Below are 10,841 nucleotides of genomic sequence, written 5' to 3' on the forward strand. Positions count from 1 at the left end.
TTGTTCTATTGAAGAATTTTATGAAGATGTTGAAGATTATGATTGATTCTATCAAATCCGTGGGAGATATCTACTATGATGCTGCGTCAAGAATTGTTGTTCTCTTTGTTTTGATTATCAAAAGAATGAAATAAAAGCTTGTTGATGTTACAAGATAGATTTTATTGCAAGAGAATTCCCTTTTCCTTGGTGTTCCTCTTGGAGCTCCATGTTTTTGGTGCGCAGCCGGGGAAACTTGCCATCAACAAGCATCAGAAGAGGCTGAAAATGAAGGAAATGGCATTGCCAAGAAGAGGAGAATTCAATGGACGTTTACAAAGTTCCTTCTTCCATTGAAGAGTTGGAACTTATCATAATCAAAGCCACTTTCCACAAGAAGTTCACCCCACAATGGTGGAAACATATTACCATCATGATGTATACTCTATGTAGTGGACTGTTTCCTCTTCCTGTTGAAGCAGCAGAAACTTGCATCTTGGTGGCAAACTGTTTGGGAACAAACTGAAAAGAAGAAACAAAGAGAATGGCCATCCATGGAAGATTTGGCATTCATTGAGAAGTTTCCAAACATCATCAAGTGGGAGATTGTGAAGAAGGAGTCTTGGTCTGTGGAGGTTCACGAAAACAAGAAGAAAAAGAGTTGGAATTTGTTTGTGGATGCTCAACAGCAAGATACATGGGATGCTTGGTGCACTGATAATCTTCTGTTTGTTCAATTAGCAACCCACTAGAAGTTGGTAAACAGAGTGTTTTTCACAACATACACTGTTGAAACCCTCAAAAGCTGGCATTATTATAATGATGCAACAACGATCCTAAGAAGAATGAGTTTTGATACTTTCAGAATAGAATATCTCCCCCTCTGTAGTGGTTTGAAAGCTGAATTCAGAGATGTTGAAAAGAAGGAAGTAGAGGAGATGTTGGCCAGCGAATCCATCAGAGACTAAATCCCTCTCTGCTTCTGTCATGTTGAGTCCAGAACAACTGGTTGAAGCCAACCCCTGATGAATGACGTAATAAAGAGGCAAGTGTTGGAACGAGTCTAGAGGTACATGAGAAGAGAGAAGGCAAAAATCAAAGCTGAGAACGAGCTTGCAGCAGCAGAAGCCTCCTTTGACGCCTTAAAAGCACTGTTTACAGAAGTCCCCATGGTGACTCAAGGTCCCCTTCCTAGTCAGATTCGTCTTGGAAATATTGATGACAGGCCATCAAATGTAGTTCCATTGCCAGTTTTTAAGGGAGAGTACAATGAAGACCCTGATCTTCATGTAGCAGAATTCATGGTAGCATGTGTGGCTAACAATGCAAGAACCCCTGAGCATTGGTTAGCAATCTTCCCTACCACTTTCAAGGGTGCGGCATTTTAGTGGTATGAGAGACAAGCAACAGGAACTTTTGGCACATGGGACGACCTGAAGTTGGCCTTCCTCACTAAATTCAGGCGTAAAGGTTTTGAAGAGCGGATGCGAGAGGAGTTTATGAACCTAAGTCAGTCCTTTGGAGAAAGAGTAGAAGCTTATGTCTCACGAATGGAATCCATCCTGAAGAGATGGACTAACCATCATTTGGATGAAGGAATCCAGAAAGGAGTGTTTCTCAGGGGCCTACAACCAAAAGTTTGCAAGTTCGTGGAATTGAGAAGACCAATCAATCTGCAAGCTACAGTGGAAAGTGCAAGACTGTATGATGAAGTTGAAGCAAGGCTATCAATGACTCCAGGAAGAGGAATGTTACCTCCTCCCATGCCAGGAATGGTATACCCAACAAATGCAATCCCAGGGACAATTCCCTACCCCTATCTCCAGATGCAAACAATACCGCAATATAATGCACCTAATCTAGTGTGGTCACCGCAGACAATAGTGCCTCAAATGATGGTTCAACCACAACAACAGTGGCCTCAACTAGTTCCTCCAATGGAGACTCAACAACAGTGGAACCCTACCAACTGGAATCAACAATCCCAAGTCTCAATAGGAGCTCTGAATCAGAGCCAGAACAGAGGACCTTCTGGACTGACCCAACCATTTTATGCAGTAATCATAGACACTTCCCAAAATCCTACAACAAGCACTTCAGGAGGTGAAAATCTAAAGGACTACTTATCCAACTCAGTTGCAAGTATCAAGAAAGAGCTTCTGGATGTGATTATAGAGCAGCTATAGACGCTAAAGGTGAATACCGCCAATATATCCACTCCTAGGGGAGCTAGAAGAGATGTGATGCTCTCTAATACATGGTGTGGGAAGTGTCATCAAGCAGGACATTTAGCCACTAAATGTACCCGAAAACCAACCATTCCTAGAGCCTTCTGTTCCTATTGTTTGCGGAAGAACCATACAGAGGATATTTGCTCTCTGAAAGAGATGCATGAACGAAGACAGAAAGATGAAAATGCAAGATTCAACTTGCTAGAATCCAAAATGACAACACAGGATATTAGACCAAAGCCTAGGGAATTTGGTCCTAATTTTGGTCCAAGGAGGTTTCCCTCTCAAAGTTACAGAGGACGACAGTCTGGCGATGGTCAGAGATCAAAGGTGGAATGTTATAGGTGTGGAGAAAAGGGACATATCTCCTCGAATTTTCCAAACCCTAGAGGATCTGTGGCTTACAAGTCCTTATGTAGCCGATGCAAAGGAGAAGGCCACACTGCAAAGGACTATCCCTGTCCAGCCCCTGTAAATGCCAATGCCACTGATAGCCAACAAAAGGTATAGGAGCCTACCTCCAATTTGGTAGAGTTGGAAGTTGCTGCTGTTACGTGCACCAAGAAGAAGGAACCAATGGTTCAAAATGAAAATAACTCACCTGCCAAGACTGTGAAGTTCAACCTATCTACAGAGGGACAGAGCAGTACATAACAGTACAGTACAGTACATAGCACTATAACGCCACAGAGAGCTACAGAGACAGTCCCAGAGACAGGACCAGAGGCCCAAGAGATAGATGATACAGAAGCACTTTCAGAAACAGAAGAAGTGCCTATGTTGCAATTATTAGAAGAAAAAGGAAAGATGAAAATGAGTGTCGCCCCATTCCCCAGCAAGCTAGAGAAGCAAGTGGATCCTATCAAAGATTATGACTTGGTCAAAGACCTAGACACTTTTAAACCAAACTTAACATTCTGAAAATTGCTAATGTTGTCTCCCAGCTGTCAAAAGAGATTCAAAAGCATCTTAACAAGAAGGTGTGGACTAAGGATCACTCCTTCAACAGCGACCAAGACCAATAAGGCCCCGGAGCCTGTAAAGGAAGTAGATGTGGCTAATGCCTTCCTAGATCCTAGAACCCTAGAGATTAGTGTATGGATTGAAGGATGCTTTATTTCATATGCATTGATTGATGGAGGCTCATCAACATAATGATGACAGATGTCATAATGAAGGACTTAGGGTTGCAAGGAATTCAACCTACACAGTGGCTTATCAGATTGGCAGACCAAAGCAAAGTCAAACCGTTGGGCATCCTCCCATACATAAAAACAACCCTTGCAGGAAGAGACTGTTGGTGGCTGACATATTTGGTGGTCAAATCAAATTCTTATGGGACCTCATACCCTCTGATGTTGGGAAGACCTTGGCTTTTTGAAGCAAGAGCCAGGACGGATTGGTTCAAAGAAACCCTAACCCTAGGCAGAGGACCCAACAAAGCAGTGTTAAAGCTGTATGGATCGCAAAAAGGCAATGGATCCACATCCATTGAAGTCATAACTGACTCCTCTAACAAAGTAACAGATGGTATATCAGGAGATGAAGAGGCTGTTAAGCAGATCTTTCCTAAGAAAACAGAGGCACATTCCTTAACAGTGGGCACTGTAAGCGAACTGCCAAGGGAAGCAAAATCCTTGAAGCAAAATCCTTGTCCATGGGAGAATACCTCCTGCCTCAACTAGAATTAACTTCTGAAATTACCTTTGATAGTGAAATAGAAGCATGGATGTACTGTTCTCCTTGTTACATGACAGTCGCAGAGACAGTACCAGAGACAGTACAGTTACAGAGCACAGGCAGTATAGAGACAGAGCGGATACAAAGACAATTATAGAGACAGTAAAAGATACAGAGCCTGAGCCTGAGCCTGAGCCTGAAGCAAAGTCAGAAGCGGTGACAAAAGCAGAAGCAGATGCAAAGGCAAAAGATCTGTTCTTCTCTTACAGAGCCTCTACAGAAGCAAAGACAGAGCCTCCAGAGGAAGAGGATGAAACTGATGAGGAAGAAAATGATGCAAGTTATGCAAGTGCAGATGAAGAATTTCCTCTGATAGAGGATGATCTTGTTGATGTCCCTACAGAGACCTCAGAGACTGAATATCTCCGGGTGCTGGATGGAATGACTACGGTTCCATTTGGGTTGATCAATGGACCACAAAGCATGCAGAATTTGTATAAGCAATGGATTAAAGGCATAAAAATTAAGTCCACCAGTGGCTCCTGTCACCCTGACCGTTCAGTCCAGAGAAAAGATGATGATGATGCCCCTTGTTAACAGAAGCCGAAGCCCTCAGAGCCCCGGCCTCTAGAAAGTCTGTGCTATGTGACATTCCTGGATGCATCCTCTGAAGATGAATCCCTAAGTCCAAAAGAAATCACCACTCACATCAAAGCAAACAAAGCTCTAATCCCCTCCCAGCAACCTAAACAGACGAATGAGTCATCTGTTCAAAAGGAGGACACTGGTTCTCATGGGACATCAGACGAGGATACTCCTCTCTTGAAAGAGTCGGACCTCTATCCAGAAGCAATCTGTGGGACATTTATCCGCGAAGTGGAAGGTGAAAGACAAGTAACGTTCCTGGATGCTGAGGGTACTGAACATCACCTCAAAGTGGGTCTCAATCTTCCAGAAGAAGAACTAGTAATCCTGTGAGACCTACTCAAAGAGAACTTAGACGTGTTTGCTTGGTCATACAAAGACCTAAAGGGGATTGATCCCATAATATGCCAACATCACATTGACCTAGAGCCCGATGCCAAACCTGTAAGGCAAAGACAAAGACGGATGAATCCTAATTATTTTGCTCTGTTGAAGGCCAAATTATTGAAACTTCTTGAAGTAGAGTTCATTTATCCCGTGGCTAACAGTGAATGGGTTTCACCCATTGTGGTAGTACCCAAGAAGAACGGGAAACTTCGAATATGTGTAGACTTCCGAAAGCTCAATTCGAAGACAAAGAAGGATCATTTCCCTATCCCTTTTACAAACCAACTGTCGGACACAGTGGCAGGCCATGAGCTTTATTCCCTCTTGGATGGATTCAGCGGATATATAACCAAGTCCAAATCACAGAAGATGACCAATCCAAAACAACTTTCACCACAGAATGGGGGACCTAGCCCTACAGAGTGATGCCATTTGGGCTCTGTAATGCTCCTTCCACCTTCCAATGAGTAATGATGGTTGCCTTCCAGAATCATCTGCATGATTTCATTGAGGTGTATCTTGATGACTTTTGTGTCTATAGCTTGATCCGTGAGCATTGGGGACACCTAGAGCAATGTTTTGACAGATGCCGAGAGTATGGGATTTCTCTCAACCCCGAAAAATGTGTCTTTGGCGTCTCCTCAGGAGTTCTGTTGGGCCATATTGTCTCTACATAAGGGATTGCAACAGACCCAGCAAAGATTGAAAAGATTGTCGTCTTAACAGCACCAACAAACCTCAAGCAATTAAGAGGATTTCTTGGCCATGTGGGCTATTACAGAAGATTTATTGCACATTTTGCAACTAAGGTAACCCCTCTGCACAAGCTCCTAAGGAAAGAAGCCAATTTCCTTTGGACGGATGACTATGAAGAAGCCTTTAATACCCTAAAACAATGCTTCATCCAAGCACCTATTTTACAGCCTCCTAATTGGATGAAGGAGTTCCATGTGCACACCGATGCATCAATTGAAGGGCTAGGTGTTGTCCTATGTCAAAAGGGCCCCTCCAAATTAGATCAACCAATATATTATGCAAGTCGAAAGGTCACTGATAGGGAATGGAACTATACAGTGACAGAGCTTGAGTGCTTGGCAATAGTGTTTGCACTAGAGAAGTTTCGATACTATTTATTGTCGATGCATTTCAAGTTCTATGTGGATCATGAGGCCCTGTCATTCCTGATGAACAAAGCAGATGTTAAAGGATGACTGATGAGATGGTTACTCCTATTCCAGGAGTTCGACTTTGAAGTAGTCACTAAGCCTGGACGTTCCCATGTCCTAGCCGATCATCTATCACAGATCCCTCAATCAGAAGAAGAGGAACAAGATGATCCAGACCTTCCTGATGCTTCCTTGTTTCTAGTTGAAACAATTACTCCCTGGTATACAGACATAGCCAATCTCCTAGCAACTCAACAGTATCCTCCTGGCATCTCAAGCCGTGAGAAGAAGAAGCTTCTGTTAGAATCAGCCCCCTACACCTTGCTAGGCGGTGCACTGTACAAGAGAGGCAAAGATAAAGTGTTGCAGAGATGTGTTGCATGAGATGAAATCGGCATAGTATTGAAAGCATGCCATGACGAACCATGTGGTGGACACTTTGCAGGAGAAGCAACAGCCAGGAAGGCTCTGTTAGCAGGATACTAGTGGCCGACCCTCCATAAGGATGCATATGACTACTGCAAGAGATGTGATGCTTGTTAGCAAATGGGAAAACCCACCAAAACAAGTGCCATGCCACTGCAACCCATACTTCCCCTAAAGCCATTTGAAAAGTGGGAGATTTATTTTGTGGGTCCCATTGATCCACCTACCAGACGGAAGCAAAACAGATACATCCTAGTATGTACGGATTATGTCACAAAGTGGTGTGAAGCTAAAGTCTTGAAGCGGGACGATGGTAATAGTGTCGCCCTGTTCATGTACGAGAATATCATCACCCATTTTGGCAGTCCCCTTGAGCTGGTAAGTGACAGGGGTACTCATTTCCTTAACAAAATCATGGAGGAGCTGACGGAGATGTATAAGATTCGCCATCGCAAGTCCACTCCCTATTACCCCAGAGCCAACGGCCAAGTTGAAGTCACTAATCGCATCCTTTGCTTGATTCTGACAAGAATGATTGCTGCACATCGTCGCGACTAGGACGATCAACTTACAGAGGCCCTCTGGGCATACAGAACCTCTCATAAGGCAGCAACAGGACAGATCCCATTTCAGCTAGTGTATGGTACAGAAGTTGTCTTCCCTGTTGAGCTAGAATTGCCCTCTTTGCGAGTGGCAGTTAAAGAATCCTTGTGAGTCACTACAACACCGTCTCCTACACTTAGAATGCTTGGATGAGATACGACGAATGGCCCTACAATGCATGGAAACCACTCAAGCACGACGCAAGGCCTATAATGTCAGTTTCATCAAGCACAAGGAGTTCAAAGAAGGTGATCTTGTCCTAGCCTATGATTCGAGATTTGGCAAGTTACTTGGCAAGCTTCAACAACGGTGGATGGGCCCGTACAAGGTACTTGCTGTCAATCCTAACAGCTCTATTCACGTGCAGACCGTTGATGCCTTTGATGATCCTTTCCTGATCAATGGCTATCATCTGAAGAAGTACTTCCCTCCCTGGGGATCTTGACAATCACAGTCAACTTACCCTCTCCCTTTTGGGTGTTGCACTGTCCTTCTTGTCATGCTTCTAATAGCCCTTATGATTCTCCTCATGAGGCGGTCTTGTTCTGCTACCCCCTCGCAGAAACATCTCAACCCGACATTGTTCTCTTCTTGTTTGGTCCAACAACAATGGCGAGGTTGGTCCTGACATATGGTATTTCTACCATTATCTTTCTTAATGAAAAATAAATAAAATCAAATAAAATAAAAGAAGAAGAAAATAACAAAAACAACAAAAAAATAAACAAACTGTTATGGGAGAAAAGGAAGAAATTCCCTGTCATAACAGGCATCGTTCTAAGAAAAGGTGGAAACACCCTTGGGTGAGAAGTTGACTGTGGAAAAGGTGGTAACACCCTGCAGTTCAAGATAGCTAACTCACCAGCAAAACCTCGTTAGCAAATAATTTGAAGCCACCTCCCTTGGTGCACTGTCTCTATAATATCAATCTGTCTACCATTCTTAACAGGCAATTCTTATTACCAATCATTGAAGTACGAGATTTGTAGCCTGCCTCCCTGGGTATGCCTCCTCTTCAAGATCCTGATGACACCAACAGTCGACATAATCTTCATCACCAACACCTAGAGTGATGGGATCTTTCATCCTAACAAGATGGGGACGTAAGTATGGGCTGCTCTCTGTATCTATCAACAGAGCGTGAGACAGAGGGTGGGCTGAGTGACCAGTCTTTCCTTTCAAATCGAATGAGAGGTGAGATATGCGAACGGAGTGTTGCACGCACGGGATGGGCCTCTCAATGCACAAAGCACAATCTGTTTCTTGTGCACTGCACTATAAGGCTCCCTAGCCTTCCTTCTTGCACTATATGCTAGCACAGGGCGGGATGCACAGTTGCACCATCAAATGCGCACAAGGCATACAAGCTCTGCATAAGTGACAGTGAGGATTACATCAATGGGTTTTAGAAAAGGGCTACCCTCTATATCGTTCAACAGAGTGTGAGACAGAGGGTGGGTTGAGTGTGACTGGAGTTTCTTCAATCAATTATCGAGAGGTGAGGACTGAGGGACGTTACGACCTTTGGAGTCAGGTACGTTTCCATTTCCCTATGCACCCACGGGCTGGGTTTCTGCCATCAGCACTGGACACATCACTCTGTTCTATACACTGCACTACAAGGCTCCCTAGCCTTTTTCCTTGTACCTATGCCATACGGATTGGATGCACTGATGCACCATCAATTGTGCACCCTAGCATATTCCCTCTGCACCATTCCTTTGTCGATTTCTAAATTGGGTGTGAGCTCTGGGTTTTCATCCTTATTTTCTCAAGTGATATTAGTCATGGGGCGAGTGTCTGCTCTTTCAATTCATTTGAGTGAACATGAGTTGAGTGCAATATTCCTCGTCATCGACGAATTTCTTGTGCTTCCTTCAACCAGCTACCTCCCTAGGTGTTGCCGCTTAGTCCCTGCCACAAAGGATGAAGAATGTGTGCTGTGAAGACACCTTGTTACCTCCTGCAGCCGACGATGACACCAGACACAACCTCGATAGTCGGCATTCCTTCTCGGCAATATGGGCCAAGTTTTTCTAACCCTACACCTTTTGTTTCTCAATATTGGTCATGTCTTAAGTGTGGGGACGTTTGTGGTTGGTCTGATGTGAGGTACCAAGTCCTTGAAGTTTGGTTTACCTTCCTGTTAAGGTTTTAAGTGTGGGGACGTATCCCTGTGCGTCCATGTTGCATACCCCCATGCATACACCATGTTCTAATCATGCATCTATGTCGTGATTTCATGTTACCTTGATGGGTCCCTTTCCCACCCTTTTGTTCTATTTCACCCTGTCCTCGAGGTTGTTTCTTGATCGTTTGCTCTTATTCTGGGTTTTGCGCTTCTTTCATATGAACAGACCTTACATTCACCAAAAGCTCAATCCAAACTTACCGCCCTGTTCGTCCCTTTGAACTTCCTATTTTTCCTTTTTACCGACCCTTGTTTCGACAGACGGTTTTCAAGTTATTAATTTTTGAAGCAATTCTCGTAAATTGGACAGTTTTCCATATAAACGCATCTTTATTGCTTCGGAACCCTGATCTAATGAGTCAACCTATCCTACCCATTCCCCCTGACATTTTTCTTTTTTCTTCTGTGTCATTTCGATGCACGGTTCATCCGTTATTAATTTTTGCGGGTTTTCGAGTCTTTTTCGTGCCTATTTTTCACATTTTTCCATGTGAACCTACCCTATCTTCACCGGACTTCTAGTTTGATTTGACAGCCATGTCCTGCCAACCTTTCCCCCACTTTTTCCTTTTTCCTACCCCCTCTTTCGCCTGTCAGATTTTTAGTTATTAATTTTTCCAAGCGTTTTTAAAGGCATTTTTCATATTTTTTCCATGTGAACCCTTCCTCATTTCCCCCACACTGAGTTTTGATGTGCCAACCCTGTGAATTCCTTTCTTTCGAACATTTTTCCTTTTTACCGCCTGCTATTTCGCCGCACGGTATTTCCCGTATTAATTTTCGAGTCTATTTTTTGGCCCATTGTCAGAGAGAGAACCAAGGAGAGAGAAAGAAGAGAGAGAAGAGTGCAGAGGAGAGAGAAAGACTGCAAGAAGAGAGAGAATAAGAGTGACAAGGAGAGAGAAAGACTAGATTTGGAGAGAGAAAGACAAGAAAGATGAGGAAGCCATAGAAGCTGTGAGCAAGAAGGGAGAGAAAGACTGTAATTATATTAATGTGTCAAAAAGATGTGTAAAATTACATATCCTCTCCTTTTATACCAATGTCAGTGTGACATGGCATAATATCAATGTTATTTATACTAATTTCTTATTCTCATCTTCTTACAATCCATCCCCACTCAAAATGAAGGTTTTTGTCCTCAAAAACAAATATTGGACTTATTGGTATAGCCAAGTGGGGGGCTGCAGAGTACTACTATGTACAGCATTACAAGTGGTAAAGGAAAAGATTACCTAATACTCAATAGTAGTACTAATCTATACAAAAAGTCAAAATCAGCTTGTAGCCACCCGGATCAAAAGGAAAAGTTGTATCATTGCCATGCATTGAATCAACTTTCACAAGATCGAAATCAAATACTGCTGGAACAATGATCATCATGATGGTACTCACTAATGAAGTCACCATTGCATGATGATCATCCAAATCCACATGTTGTCCATAATCTGCCTTCTTGAACTGAACTTCTTGTTGTGGACTCATACCAAAATGGTCTTCAACAAGATGTTCTCCATCATTTGCATCATAATA

The sequence above is a fragment of the Lygodium microphyllum genome, chromosome 24, assembly GCF_053477565.2.
Source record: "Lygodium microphyllum isolate KBCC chromosome 24, Lygodium_microphyllum_v1.1.10, whole genome shotgun sequence".
NCBI lineage: Eukaryota > Viridiplantae > Streptophyta > Polypodiopsida > Schizaeales > Lygodiaceae > Lygodium > Lygodium microphyllum.